The 16183-nt window shown below is 39.7% G+C and overlaps 2 long non-coding RNA genes across 2 annotated transcripts in view; both read left to right on the top strand.

The window, feature by feature from the left end:
- Nucleotides 1-16183, top strand: part of LOC146716517 (uncharacterized) — a 43716-nt gene that overhangs the window by 9325 nt on the left and 18208 nt on the right. The window lies entirely within an intron of this gene.
- On the top strand, nucleotides 4690-5502 carry LOC146716518 (uncharacterized). The gene is made up of 2 exons (XR_014918995.1): nucleotides 4690-4999; nucleotides 5251-5502. It is a non-coding gene; the product is annotated as an uncharacterized LOC146716518 (long non-coding RNA).

Raw genomic sequence — 16183 nt, forward strand, 5'->3', positions numbered from 1 at the left:
CGTACTGTCACGGCGGGTGAGGAGAGCCGTGTGAAAATAATGAGGATCCAATCGCAGGCAGTAGTGGAGAAGTGAAGGTGGTTTATTGAACACAAAAATAAATATGGACAAACAGCAAATGGAGCACGAACTAAACTAGACTGGAAACAACTAAACTACAGAGCACAAACACACGGGTGAGACATGGTGGACACACAGACAGACCAGCAACTACAATGACAGAGGACACGACTTAAATACACAGAGAAACACAGGGGAATTACACACAGGTGGTGGACACAGCTGGGAATAATCACCAAGACGAGACAGAGGTCAAACTGAACACACTCACATGAGACGCAGACCTTCACAATAAAACAGGAACAAGAAACCATCACACTAAGACGCAGACTCGACATAGAGAGACAGAAAATGACACATGGAACTAAACTAAACCTGCAAAAACATGACAACTCAAAATACTGGGTCAAACTGACCCAGAACCGTGACAGACTTTCTATAATGTTTTGCTTGAGCATGTCCTGCTTTTCTGTAATGTTATTTCTACAGTTTTAGCAGTTCTTCTCGAGGGAAAGAGAAAGATGTAAAAATCTTATACGTTATATATGTTAAATAACATGTGTAGTGCTCACATGTAATGCAGATGTTAGCTTTGATCTAACCAATAAATCCTGATTGGATGTTGTTAGCGTTAGCACTTGTGTTTGCTTCCCTGCTGTACAACAGCATTACCAAAATACAACTGAAGAAACAAACTCAGTTATGAAAAGTTTGTGTTCAGTTTGCAGTCGCTGAAAATAATTACACCTTTGGGAATGACATGGAAATGCTCCCACACTAAAGATTGGGTTTTGTTTTGGGGATTTTCCATCTTAATTTATCTGTCTTATTTGGCTACATCTACGACACTGCTATGCTCTCTCTTGCCTATGTTTTCGTGGCTGCTGCTATCTGTATTTTAATATATATATATATGCAATGAAAATTCCCGTCTCGCCCCTCCCGGCAGTCTGTATACTTTAAGCTCGGGTAGTTTTTACACAGGATACGGGAGGATTATTGAGAAGAACCTAAGCAAACACGTGACAAGTTTTCAACAGGAATGAATGACAGTAAAAATGTTACCTCACAGATCGTTTTCATGCCATCAGTAATGAGCTGGTTTCAGCTGGACTGGACACACTCAAATGGCAAAGAAGGTTGTGTAGCCTTTGCAGAGAAGATGAAATGCATTCATGTAAATCAAAATGCATCTTTTAATTGAGGTAGAGGTTTGTCAGAGATATTATTCTCATAATGTACCTTTGTCCCAGCTGATTACCTTCATTAAACAGCAGGTTGCAAAAACCTCTTGTGTACCTCTTTTCAACCACTGGGAGGCGCTACAGCTTCATTCCTTTCACACTAAGGCAGCGGTAGGGAACTCCAGGCCTCGAGGGCCGGTGTCCCTGCAGGTTTTAGACGTTCCCTACCCCTGCACTAAGGCCTTTGAAATCTTCATTAACACTGAGCTTGAAATTTCTATCAGTCGAATGCAAAGGAGTCCTGTGGTTGTAGGACAGAGGTAGGGAACGTTAATCTGCCATCATTTAGATTATATGACAACAACCTTCAAATCTGAAGTCTCAGAAATCTGCTTCATGTACAAGTTCCTCCAATAATCAGGGCTAATATCACCAAATTGTACATAAACAGACTTTTACATGTTAAATATTTCTCAAATATGGGGAAAAAACAATATAAAATACTATATTATTAACAAAATATCTTAAGATACAGCTACAAATTGCTTGAAACATTTGCAATGAAATATATAAAACAGCTTTATTGTCAGTGAGGACAAAGTTATAGTGATGCTGTGCTGGAGTGTTCAAAAGAAGACAGAGACATGAAGTATAAATATTGTATAATATTAAATATAAGAAAGAACAAAGTTATAAAAACATTAATAATTGAAATCTGCAACAATATTCACATAAAGTGTAAAATACAGAGTTAACTGTTTAATAGGTAAAGTTTAGGTCTTGCAGTCGAACAATGATCCCAAACACAGCAGCAAATCTACAGCAGAATAGCTGAAAAGCAAAGTCCAGACCTCAACCTGGGACATTCAGAGAGCTGTGCTTAAATAAATGCCCACAAAGCTCAAAGAACTGAAGCAACGTTGTAATGAAGAGTGGGCCAACATTCCTCCACAACAATATGAGAGACTGATAAAGTCAAGCAGAAAACAATTACCTCACATTTGTGCTGCTAGAAGTGTTTCTAGTTATTCACAGGACTGTAGTTTGAATTTAAAGAAATGTGAAAGTGCACTGAAATTAACATAAAGTTATTGCAATTTTAAAAAAAAATCAAGAAATCTAAGAGGAAGAAACAATGTAAACCACACAATTGTTTTCCTTATATTCTCCACACGGCAATGCACATAACAGACATAAAATATTTGCATTTATCAATAGAAAATATACAATTTTTCCATAGTCATAGCCAGGCCCGATTACTGCCAAACCTGTGCTGAATCAATCACTTAAACAGGACCTGTCTGACAAAGTAGAGTAGACCAAAAGATCCTCAAAAACTACACATCATGGCGCAATCCAAGGAAATTCAGAAGCGAATAAGAAACAAAGTAATTGAGATCTCTCAGTCTGGAGATGCAACGTCAAGATGAACAGAATCCAGTTTCTGGGATCCTGAAGGAGAATGTCTGGCCATCTGTTCACGACCACAAGCTGAAGTGCACTTGATCCAAAGCACACCAACAAGTCCACCTCTAAGCAGCTTAAGTAAAACAAAATAAAGACTTTGGAATGGCTTAGCCAAAGTTCATACGTGAATCTGATTGAGGTGCTGTGACCTTGGAAAGGTGGTTCATACTCAAAAACCCTCCAGTGTGGCTGAATTACAACAATTTTGCAAAGATGAGTGGGCAGAAATTCTTCCAGCACCTCGTAAAGGACTCATTGCCAGTTATCCCAAACGCTTTATTGCAGATGTTTCTACTCAGGGTGGCCCAACCAGTTATTAGGTTTAGGGGGCAATCACTTTTTCCACACAGGGCCATAATAATGGCCGCCTTAATAATAAATGCCTTGATTTAGGAACTACTTTTAATGTTTACTTGTGCTATTTTGCAAAAAATAAAATCTCTGCAAAAACATCAAAACTGCTGACCATCTGACCTCAATATGAAATTATTAATCTTTTGACAAAAAACATTTAGATTTGTAAAAATAAAGAAACCATAGAGGAACAAACAATGTTGTTTGCTACGTTCTAACATGGCAATCTAAATAACAGTAATGCAAACATATATATTTATCAATAAAAACAGATCGCCTTTTCACTGTTACAAAAGTCAAGTACATCAATGTTTGTTCAGCTTTCATAAATGTAAGTTTATAAGTACATAGTACATTTTTTGGTCCAACTTCTTTTAATACATGCAACACATTTCAGAACATTTGGGACAGAGACAACAAAAGACTGGAAATACTTCGTAAAAATCTGGTGAAACACTTTAAAGCCAGTGGGATTAAATGGGAAACATAAAATTTAATACTAGACAAAGACCGATTGAATCATGAAGCAAAGAATTAATAACTAAATCACAAGTAGAAAATGTTATGCAGATATTATTGGATAGATTTTGGTGTAGAAAAAAATGACAAGAAATGAAAAATGAAAGTTATCTGGTCTTTTTCTTTAAAGAGTAGCCTACTGCAGAGCAGCAACACTGACAAAGACCATCATCACCAATACTGCAGCTAATACAATGATCCAGGAGGAAACTTGAAAAAGCAGGAAAAATGTGACACTGATCAAAATGAATACATCAATTATTGATCAAAGAGAAAATGCATACTACCACAATGCATTGTTATTGCATCTCAGTTTCTCACCATCACTGATAATCTGACGTCTGCTGGACCTCAGGAATCGTCTCCATCACCTCTCTGTGAGGAGCAGAGAGCACTCGTGCTGCACATCCCACCTGTGTGCTGTGTTTACGTGAACCTGAGAGCACAGCTGTAGTGGTGACAGTGAATGTAGCGTTGGTGTTGGACACACTGACAGTGTTGTACTGTGAGAAGCTGAGGTGTTGTTGTGAGAGTGTTACAGTGGGAGCAGGTCGACCAGTGGCTGAACAGGAAACAACCCACTCTTCAGCAGAGTTTGACTCTCTGACATCAACAACAGGTTCATGCAGCTCTGTGAAGGATCAGGAGATATAAAATAAGGAGTATATTGTTAAAGATACATTGACTTCTAACACATGTAACGCATTAAGGTAAAATTTCTTACCATAAGGATGTGTTACACGATTTATAAACCCCAGTTTGTTAATTATTTGTTCATTATTCATAACTATATACTTAATTTTTTAAAAATTAAGTGTTTTTGGTCAAATGGAATTTCTTTTTGGGTAATTCTAGCCCCTTTTAGCCCTCTGCCAAAATGTTTTAACCTTTCTGTCTCTAACAGTAAAACATCGTTCCTTTATCTTCTGTGTCTGGTGTGTTGGTCAGGATTAGCTAGCTTGGCAAAAAGTTCACATTAAACAAAGTGTGTTACTGTGAGGTGTGTGTTCGTACTATGAGTCACAGCTCGAGTTTTCTTGCGGGTGAAGGTTTTTCACCTCGCTGTCATTCTTGCATAAAAGTGTTTGACCCCTTCAGGAAAAAAACGAAATTTGGGATTATTTTTTGTTTTGTTCATTGTGTGTATTTGTTTCTACTTTTTACTTTTTCTTTTACTGTGTACAGCACTTTGGTCAACCTGTGTTGTTTTTAGACATGGTTATTGATTGATTGATTGATTGATTGATTGATTGATTGATTGATTGATTGATTGATTGATATGTCTTTGATTAAAATACAGCCTATTCCACATCCTCCAAGTTACAGAGAAGAGGAACCATCTGGGGTGAACTTGTGCACTTGGTATTGGCTGTCATGGTCCCTGTGCCTCTCCGGCTCGCTCATGTTGGCCACAGGTTTGTTTTGTTTTCTCTCCTGCTTCCCTGGGTGGAGCTCATTGTGGGCTCTCACCCTTGGCCCACGTATCTGCGGTGATTTCTACACCTGTTGCTGATCAGGCGGCGTCCCCCTTGCCTATTTAACGCTGCGGCACGGAGTATTCGGCACTGGAACGTTGAACCTCCCGTGTTCGTGCTCTCAGCTCTCCTAAGACAAACTCTCTCAGTGTTGTGTGGCGTATTGATCTAATTGGACTCTTTGTGTTTAGATCTCCCCGGAACTGGTGGCGGACCCTGACCTGTGATCCCTGTGTGTGTCAACATAAGTGGAAATTGGAGCGAGAGTGGCTGTGGAGAAGCGAGTGTGCGTAAGAAGAGGAGTGGCGGAGTTTGGGCCGAGTGGAGAGCGAGTGTGGATTCCTTCCCCTGGAGCCCTGAAGCCCTGCCCCATTCACTGTATATACACATCACTGTGGTTTCCCTTCTGTGTTAATAAATTGTCAACCCTTTGCTTGCCAGAACGCTGCCTGCGTCTGAATCCATCTGTTAGCCCTGACATTGGATACCTGGAAATCAGTGAAGGGACCATTAATGCTTCAACTTGTACACAGGTTTGAGAGCAACCACCCAAAAGCTTCTGCTAATAAACACTAGTCTGTGTTTGTGATGCAAATGTTTCTGGCTGTGTTCACAAACATTTAGTAAGGTGAGTGAGGAATATTAATACTTATTATTAGATCATTAGCAGACTGTAGAACTTGACTGCACGCCAAGGTGGCAGTTCAGCCATTTGATTCATGTTGCAGCAGCTCATGAGTGAATGAACATCGTGCAATAAAAGTACTTCTAGAAGTACATTTTTGCAAAAACGGACATTGTGGAGGAATGTAGGGAAGACACGAGGGAGCCCAATATTTTACTCAAACGTTAATCGCTGCATCACACAACTGAACATTCAAAGCGCCAAAACCTAACCCTCTCACTTCCCGTTACACTGGGTACGAGTGGAGCTACCTGGTGGTATGTACTTACATTTATTTAAATTTACTTGAGTAGGGTAGAGTCATGCTAATGACCTAATAATTTTATTCAGGTGTGTTGCAGCAGAGATACATTTAAAAGCTTCAGGACGCTGGCTCTCAAGGCCTGGAGTTTGACACCCCTGCTTTACACAAAGATGGGTTAAATCACAGTGCAAAGAATGAATGAATAAATGAAATATAAACAATAAATAATTATTAAATAGTCTTACACATCAATGTCATTGGTTGACTTTTGAAGTATTTGAATCCTTATTGGGTTCCCTGAGTGACAGAAGGATTAAAACACTTTAAAATCAGTACTGAAAATATGTGCAGACATTACTGGATAGATTTAGGGTTAGAATCAATAAATCACTATCATGTTAAACACTCTTAGAGGTCAAACCTTCGTAGAAACATAAGTCCAGTATCATGGAATGAAACCTAAAGGTGCATTTGAGGGTGCAAAACGTTTCGTCGGCATTGTTGTGTTTGTTTGGGAGAAAACTTATAAACACACAGTGCAGCACTTCAGAGTTACACTGCTAGCGATCGAAGATTTATGTAAATTCGACAAGCTAAACGCATTCTGTACTGTACAGCAGGAGTCCCCAACCTTTTTGCGCCACAGACCACTTTAATGTCAGACAATATTTTCAGGGAACGACCTTTAAGGTGTAAGATGGAAACCTAAGCTAGAATAACACCCAACTAAATCCTAACTAATAATGGCAACACAAGAACTAAGCATATATTCAATATAATATAAGACCTCCAAAAACACACAACTCAAAATACTGGGTCCAGATCCAGCCCCCGACACATAACGCATAATAAACAGACAACCTGACAATGAACAAAAGGAAAGTCACACAATATATACACAAAGGGATGATAAGGGAAATGGAAACACATGAGGACACAGCAGGGACAAATTAGATGTGATGAGACAGGAGAAAGCAAAACTGAACACACTGAACAGGACACGAGACTTTCCAAATAAAACAGGATACAAACTAAGAGACACGGCTCGACACACAGGGACCGGGGGCGAAACAGACATGGGAACACTGAATGAATCACAAGGAGGGGAAACATCAACAAAACACAATGATGTGACTATGGCGACTATGGAGGAAGACCAAATACAGACGGGAAATTATTTTTGATAAAAGTAATATTAATTTGACTAATGGACAGGCAGTGATAAACAGCAAACAAACTGCTTAGCTTTACAGTCTTTGTTTTATCATCTGCAACTCCTGCAGTGTGAAACAGTCTTGGTATGTCAAACATAAAAACATTTTAGATACCGCTTCATCAGTGTGCATATATATACCGTATTTCTTCATCAGAGAATCTATAATGTATTAAACTAAAAGTGTACACCTGGTTTAAAGAGTATTAACTAAATAAGAACGTGACAACTTTCAGTCATTAATGTAGCAGAGACAGAGTCTGACTAAAGGGACATCACAGTGAGACCTGTTTGACCTGCAGACACAGTCTCTCTCTACTAAGAGTGTGTTTGACTTTAACTTTCACACAAAATGATTCAACTCCTCTAAACCCTCCAACAAACATTTACAAATGCTTAGAAACATTTTGTGTTTCTAATTACTAATGTTCCCCAGCCCCAGCATTCCCACAAATCTGTCTGTTTCCTTTTTTTAAGTTTCACTGTCTGTCTTCTAAACTTCGCTGATGCAGCTGGTCGTCTTTGTGTGAATCTGCGTGTGAAGGTAATCGAATCAGTATGTATTTTTTTCTGATAATATCAGCTGTGTGCAGCTTCGCTCCAGCACAAACCATAGCATTGTTCATGATGACAGATATGAAGGAGGTTGACTTGTAACACCGCAGTTATGTGAGCCGTCATTTGTAAGCCTCTTAAACTTTCTTGCACTTTTACACAAAGTTTTATGGTAGTGCTTCTTCTTCTTTGGGGATTTTTGTTCAACAGACTGAAAAAAGCTGTAATATATTTTTGAAATATATTTAAATTGGTATTTAAAGGACTATAGCATATTCTAATTAGATTTATGATACTGTGTTAAGACAGTAAAATTGTGCATGTGTGTGTTTGTGTGTCTGTCTGAATTTTGCTGGTACTGCACTGATTGATGATTGTTGATGATCCACCTGACTAGTATAAATTAGAGTTTTATATAACAGAACAAATTTGATATCTGTAAAAATATTTTTTAAATTCTTGCTTACTAGCTGACACTAAATTTCTAACTGATTCCTCTTCTGGGACACCCACACTGTGTGCAGTTTCATCTCAGCCCACTGTGTGATTGCACATTAAAGGACATTTCTCCCCAAATTCAATAAGCTCAGTGGATTATTATAACAGCGTATCAACAATTCATTTAAGAAATCCTTCTTAGTTATTGTCATGAAAATCTCAGTGGATTCTTGACTTTGCTCGTCTACTCTACAGCCTGGATAGTTTCATTTCAAACTGCTGCCGTGTTTCTGCCAAATTAAAAAACAGTTCTACTCAAATTCAACAAGGTTCAGTTAATAAACAATGATTAACAAAAGATTTTGTTCATATTTCATTATATAATTCTGATCCATCAAAAATATTCCTTCTTAGAATAATCCTTTCTCTTATTGAAGATCGATTTATTTTTCTCATTTTGGTCATTCCTATTAACTCAGCCATTTCCTTAATCAATCCCACACCACCGCCCCCAAAACCATGGGAACACAGAGCAAGGAAAGCACAAAGTACACAAGAAGACGGGGACAATAAATACACACTGGATAATGAGACGAGAGGCAACGGGTGAGAGACATGATGCAGGAGAAAACTACAATAGTCACAGGAAGCAACAGTTAAAACAATAAAACAGGAAAACATGGAGAACAAGGCTTAAATTACATAGAGGAGAACAGACTGGACAGGGGAACATGAGCTAGATAAATGCAGACGAGACTGAGACACTGATGGGAACAAATCATTAACCAAATGGGGGAAGTAAAACTCAAAGCTAAGTTCACAAGACATGAGACGATAAAAAAGAGGAAATGATACACAGAGACATACGCAGACATGTAGAAAACAGAAAGGAAAATATAAGTGAATGGGAAACATGACAGATGGGGAAATCAGACAATGACAGACAAACAGAGAGACAAGACAGACAAAGGGACATAACTGAAGTACAGAAAGGGATCACAAAAGCAGATATTTAGTGTTACAAAACCAAGAAGACAAACTACAATATGAAAACAGGGTACATGGGATATAGTAAATCCTAAAGCAAACTATTAACCATCCTTATATACAAAGATCCAAACTAAAACACAAAAGACTCTCAAAAACAAAAAGGCATCACAAAACCCTGAGGAAAAAAACAGCGATCCTCCATCAGCTTCCGCTTCTCCTTTTCAGGGTCGCGGGGGCGCTGGAGCCTATCCCAGCTGTCATAGGGCGAGAGGCGGGGCACACCCTGGACAGGTCGCCAGTCTGTCGCAGGGCCAACACACAGGGATAGACAACGATTCGCACTCACATTCACTCGCACATTCACACCTAGTGGCAATTTGGATTATCCAACTAAATATCCCCACAAGCTGCATGTCTTTGGACGGTGGGAGGAAGCCGGAGTACCCGGAGAGAACAGCGATCCTAACAAATAATATTGCAGTGGTTGGAGATGAAACTTTGCGGACATGTAGTAAATGGACTGATTCTTATATAGTGCTTTTCTACTCTCCTGGAGTTTTCAAAGTGCTCTATACAACAGGCCTCATTCACACAAGCACTTCTAAACACAAGTGCAAACTAATCATCAGAGGGCAACTTGGGGTTAGTATCTTGCCCAAGGATATTTGGCATGCAGGCTGGGGAAGCCAAGGTTCGAGCCACCAACCTTCCAATCAGCAGCTGATCTGCTCTACCACCTGAGCCACAGCCACCCACCCATCACAAGTGGGTGAGGCTGGTTCTGATATGGTGCTTTTCTACTCTGAGCATTCAAAGTGCTTCATACAAATGACTCATTCAAGGACTTTTCCTGTGCAGAAGAGTTTTCTATCTTGGGGTTAGTATCTCGTATCAAACAACCAACCTTCCAGTTACTTCGTGACCTGCTCTAACTCCTGAGCTACAGACAGAAGAGGAGTTTGTTAAGAATTTTATGACAACTGTCAAAGTTTTTTTCTATTGTTTATTAAATGAATCTTATTAAATTTGAGTAGAACGTTCCTTTTATTTCTCTGAAACCTTGCAGCTTTTGGTGGTTAAACTGCAAATATATAGAGAAGGTAACCCAGAGGAAGAATGCACAGAGACTTTAAGGTCAGCTATCAAGAATCATTTTTACGCATTTTGATGCAATGTTATGATATTTGATGTTGAAATTGATTAGAAACGACTAATTTCATTTCTACAGAATTTTGCAGTGTGGGTGTCCAAGAAGATGAATTCAGAATTTCATGTCAACTATCATATATGATTGAATACAGAACCTTCATACACCTACCTGAAACCATTTAAATGACATTATTGAGTTCCTTCGAAGTTTCTCCGTTTGAACAGAGTTGTTCTTTAATTTCTCGTGTCTCAAGCAGCAGTTTGAGGTGAAACTATGGATGCATGAAAGAGCAGCTGAGCCAAATGACAACTGAATTTCAACTATAAGAGATGATTTTCAGAAATATTTTACATTTTTTGAAGTTATTTTAGATTTGAATGAATCATGAATGAAGAAGCATTACCAGAAAAATTAAGAAGAAAAGACAACTTGAGTGAAAAACAAATGACACTGTGGCTTAATTTCTGTTAACTTCCTGAAAATCATGTGTGTTGTTATGTGTGTGATCAGCAAAAAGGGATAAGAAGCAGCACTACTGTAAAACTTAGCGTTGAAGCTCAAGTTTGACAGATAACGGGTGGCGGGCGTGGCTCACACTTGACCACGGTGTTGGAGAAACTCTGAGCTCCGGGTCTTTATAATCACTCTGCGGAGCTCACAGAGACTGCAGGGAGGACAGGAGGACAGAGCAGACTTTGTGAATTATTTTTTATCTTAGATGTAATATAAATTCAACACAGGCCTCTGAGGAAAAGGATCGTGCTACAAACTTTCGTTTCTCTTCCAACAGAAAGCAGAGGAGTGCAGTTACTCAGAGACTGACTGGATTAAACACACCAAAGGTTTATATTCCAGTTGGACCGTATCTCTTACCAAGGTCTGCACTACGTATCAGGATTTGATCTTATTCAGGTAATATCAGGGTTCTTATAGGGGTTTGTTCACAATAGTAACTCATGCAGCCATTTTTCAGTCTCACTGACCAAACTTTTTACAACATGCTGCATTTTTAATAGTAAACTTCTGTTCAGTGCTTTTCCTGTCACACACTCATACATGTGTTTTGTCTGCAGCAGCAGCTGTGTTGTTGTTGTTAGATTGTATTATCTGTTTAATCTCTTCAACATGGTTTTAGTTTTCTTTGTAAAGTCAGCAGCTCTGTCACTTTTCTCTGATTCCTCTTCTGCTCGACACTCAGCTGACACTCAGTTTCATTTCCACATTCATGAAGTTGTTGTCCAAGCGAATCACAGGCTCCATGATCGGTCAGCAGACTGTGTCCAGGCAGACAGGTTGGATAAGAATAACAGATTTATGTTTGATTACGCCCGTTTCCAATTCAGTTCCAGTCATTCCTGGCCCCAGGAGGTTGATGGGGGTGGGAGATGGGGGGCAGTGGGTTGTAAGCACAATGTAGATGAGTGGAGGCTTAATGTACTTAAACTTCCAGTCACAGTGAATCAGTGTGTGTCAGTGAATGCATCATGTGTGCTTCATGGCTCCATCTAGTGGACTGATAGTAGAAGTAGAGCAGCTGATGGCAGCTTCCTGTGCCTCACACTGCTGTCTGACTGCATTCAGCTGATATTTGGACAGCACACATGATGGAAAGGAGGATTTCAGTTGATGTGCACATGAATGATTTGTGTTTCCTCTGCAGGTGAAGGTAGAAAGTGTGTGTGAGCTGATGTGAATTGAGCAGCATGGATCAGTGTGAGGACAGAGAGGAGGGAGTCCCTCCCTCTAAAAGCACTCTGTGTGGGGAACATGAGAGCCAGACCAAAGCTCAGAGGTGAGATGACCATCTCTAACTGTCCATGACTCTTCTCCATGTCACAGCTCAGCACTCACATCACTGCTCCATCATTATTCACACTCATACCTCTGTGTGTGTTGTTTTAAAGCCCAGAGCTGTGGGGCGTACCAGGCTCAGCTGGACATAACCCTGAAACTAATCCAGAACCTGGACCTGAACCCAGCTGTGTTTCCTTAAAGAGCAACAGGTCGAAGGGTGTTGCTGTAAACTTTAACAAAAGACTGTTATGTGACAAAGAGTAAGTACATTATTTTTATGAGATTGTTCATCATATCTTTAATTTAATATTTCCAGTTTTTCCTTCCTGTCACATGAAGCTGTGACATTTATTCTTTTTCTTTTAGGATCAATAAGAGGCCAGAATCTCCTGGACCTGAACCCAGCTGTGTTTCCTTAAAGAGCAACAGGTCGAAGGATTTTTATATAGACTTTAAAGGCTGTTCTTCTGCTGCTGAGAGGTAATGTGTGTCTAGATGTTGTTCCTGACTCTGTATTTCTGAATAAATCCTCATGTTTAATATCAGCTCAGCTCTTTTTCACACATTTCTATGTTGGTATGTGAAGCGGTGTGTGTTGGAGTGTTTCCACAAACACAGCAGTCAGAGTGGAAAGAGTGGATGTTGTAGGAGGTGTTTGTGTAGTGAAGAGGCTGAGTGTCTGTAGGACTCCAGCTGCTCCAGCAGGTGTCTCCTTTGTGCTTTGCTTCAAACACAGTGTAGGGAGGAGCTTCCACTCAGGTGTTTCAGGTGTTGCTGGATGGAGGAGGACAAATAGTTTTTCCCTTCAGTGACACTTCAGCAGCTCAATGTTCTGGGAGATGTTTGTCTTTATGAAGGTTTATGGATTCTTGTTCTTACTTTGGTGAAACTGAGCAATACATTTTCCATCTAACATTTAAAGTAAATTTCCAGGTGAATAAAAGATCTGCAGCTGCAGCCTCTGTGATGTTTCACAGTCTGAAAGTAACAAATTCAACCAGAGTTCAAACAAAGGCTTAATATACGTGTGTGTTTGATATAATGCCAACAAGTACAAACAGGTGTTCTTACAGGTCTTAATCACAGAGCTCTGATAAGTCTGGTGACTTTCACACTCAGCAATTTTGCTGCCTTTTATTTTATATTGGCCTTTTTAAAGCCCTTCAAAGTCTCCCACATTCATACAGAGCTTTTAACACCAAACTCCTTTACAGTCCTTCTCCTCTCACACACGATCACACGACTGATTTGTCTGCAGCAGCTGTGTTACTGCTAGTATTTTATTATGTGTGTAATCTCCTCATATTGTTCCTGTGGTTTAGTTTGACTTCCTTCTGCAAACTCAGCTGCTCTGTTGCTGATACACGTCTCCATGAATATGATTGATCAGATGCTGCCAACACCATGTGTTTCATGTGAGCGCTCAGCTGAAACCCTGGGTTGACTTATCGAGTTAATAACAAGCTTCACGTGACTGTGAATGCTAAAGTGAATCAGATAAAGGAAAGAGACCCTGCTAATGTTGGACTCACTTCTTAGTGTAGATCCCAGGAGGAAGTTCAACATAGCCATTCTTTGTGCTAGCTCGACCAAACCTGAGACCACAGTGCAGGATAATGATCATCATCTGTCTCTGTCAAGGACATTTAAAATCCACAAATAACAAACATAATTATATTTGATCATTAAAAATGATGATTAAACAAAGTGTCAAACATACTTAAGTAGAAGGACTGATGTTTGTGTTAAAATACCCTCTTAAAGCTGAAATACTGATTCAACTTCTTTACTCAAGTAAAGGTAAAAGAGTCCAGGCTCTGAAATGTACTCACAGTATTAAAGTAAAAACTCCATCTTTGAAGGAAATTTCTGCCAGTTTTTGTGCAAAGTTACCTGAATTTCTACCTCCAACATTAATATGAGAAAATTATCTGAACTTTTATTCTAATGAATTTAATCAGCTTGAACATTTTGTAGCACAAAAGTAGAAAAAACTCAAAGGGAATCAAAAATAGCTCCGTTTGCTGTTGCCTGCATTGTAGATGGGCGGCTTTGCCTCAACACCTAAACAGGAAAATGAGTTTAGTCAAGTATTAAAGTGGGATTGAAGAGGTGAGGAAACCAGAGATCAGGTGTTGTGGTGCAGCATTAAGATAAGATGGGGCCTGATTATTTAAGACCTTGTATGTGAGGAGCAGCCAATGAAGGGAAGCCAAAACAGGAGAAATCTGCTCTCTTTCTAGTCCCTGTCAGGACTCTTGCTGCAGCATTTTGGATTAGCTGAAGGCTTTTCACTGAGTTTTTAGGACATCCTGATAATAATGAATTACAGTCGTCCAGCCTGGAAGTAATAAATGCATGAACTAGTTTTTCAGTGTCACTCTTTTTAGCATTTTTTAACAACAAGCTTCTATCTATTAGGGCTCTTGTCTCGCCGACTGCTGCCTCAGATCCGAGTCTTTCTCCTGTGTGCTCAGCTGTCTTAGAGCAGTTTGATCCCGTCTCCCTTAATGACTTGACTGCAGTAGTTTGTAACCAAAGATCATCACACTGCCCCTCTGATTGTCGCCCCCCAACTACTCTTTCAAGGATTGATAATTAGCTAAGACAGCTGGGTCTAGGGATGCTTTTTAAGTAAAGGTTTAACTACAGCCAGCTAGGGATGGGTACCGTTTAGATTTGAAAACCTGCTAAATCAGAATCAGTTGCTGATGATGGCTTTTTTCTTTTCCATCAATCACGTATAATCTTAACTCAAAGTGAACATAGACTTGATTGCTCAGATCAGCCAATTCAAAATGCTAATTCAATCAACTCTGAGTTCATGGCTAGACTCAGTTTGTTGGCCCTGCACCTTAAAACTATTCCCTGTTTGTCCCTCGTGTTTTTTGGATATTGTTTTCACATCTTATGTCACGGCTAGCGGGGCGAGCCATGTTGAATTTAATAAAGGACCCAAGATGCCGACACTGCTGTGAAGTGAGTGAGCTTTATTGAAACGGTGAAGTGCAGTGGAGATGGCCTGTGCAGAAGCTAAGATAACCTCTACTGAAAAAACTACAAAACTAACCTGAAACCTTAAACGGAGACACGGGGAGACAACACAGACGAACCAGCAACAAGCAGGAGAAAACAAAGGGCTCATATACACAAAAGAGCCATCAGGGAATGAGAAAAGGGAGACACAGCAGGATTCATTGGACATAACCAGACAAGGGGAAGCAAAAGTAGACACACTAACGTAGGACATGGCACTGTCAAAATAAAACAGGAAGTGAACACAGAGACACAATACTAACACAGTACAGAGGGAACACAGAAACCAAAACCTCAGAACTAGAAAATCTTAATCAGAATGAAATTGTAACAAAAGACAATAACAATCAAAACAAAACCACTGAGTCCACAGACTCGGGACATACATCGGCTCAAACTGTGGTCATAAATATTTTGTACTTGTAAATCAGACTGTGTAGTTTTGAACTGAGTTTTGTAACATTGTAAAACAAAATATCTGGAAAGTTCATGTTTTTGCGTTCATTGATTTGTGTGTGTAAAAATGTAAAAATGTAAGAAACATTAGAACTACTTTTGCTGACACAAAGTTTGGCGAGCACTGCAAGTTGTCCCTTTAAACCAGTCACTGATATAAAGAGAGCACCTTGTTCCAGGGCATCTGAGCATGGAGGGAAAGCTTTATGCAGGAGATGGTAAGAGCTGTTGGGACTAAAGAAACTGAGCAGAAAACTACAGACATCTGGAAACTGAGTTGTTAATTCTCAGTGGGATCAGCAGGACTAGCAAAGCTTCACCATGACAGTCATCTGATTGACTGAACCCATCCAAACATCACTTCATGGACCTTTAGCTTGTGTCTGTGTGTGGACAGACATAACATGAGCTAATTATACATTACTCCTCCACAGAGTGGACCAGCAGAGAGCAGAGGTTTCCACTGGTCAGTCTGCACAGCAACATCAAACACACCTGGACTCTGTGGTTATGGTTTGTAGTACTACGTTTACATTTGTTCTTTTCAGTCACCTCTATGCTGC

This window comes from Copadichromis virginalis, linkage group LG3 (assembly GCF_057382275.1).
Source record: "Copadichromis virginalis isolate Kocher_CV1m ecotype Utaka linkage group LG3, C_Virginalis_male_GT1.1, whole genome shotgun sequence".
NCBI classification, from domain to species: Eukaryota; Metazoa; Chordata; class Actinopteri; order Cichliformes; family Cichlidae; genus Copadichromis; species Copadichromis virginalis.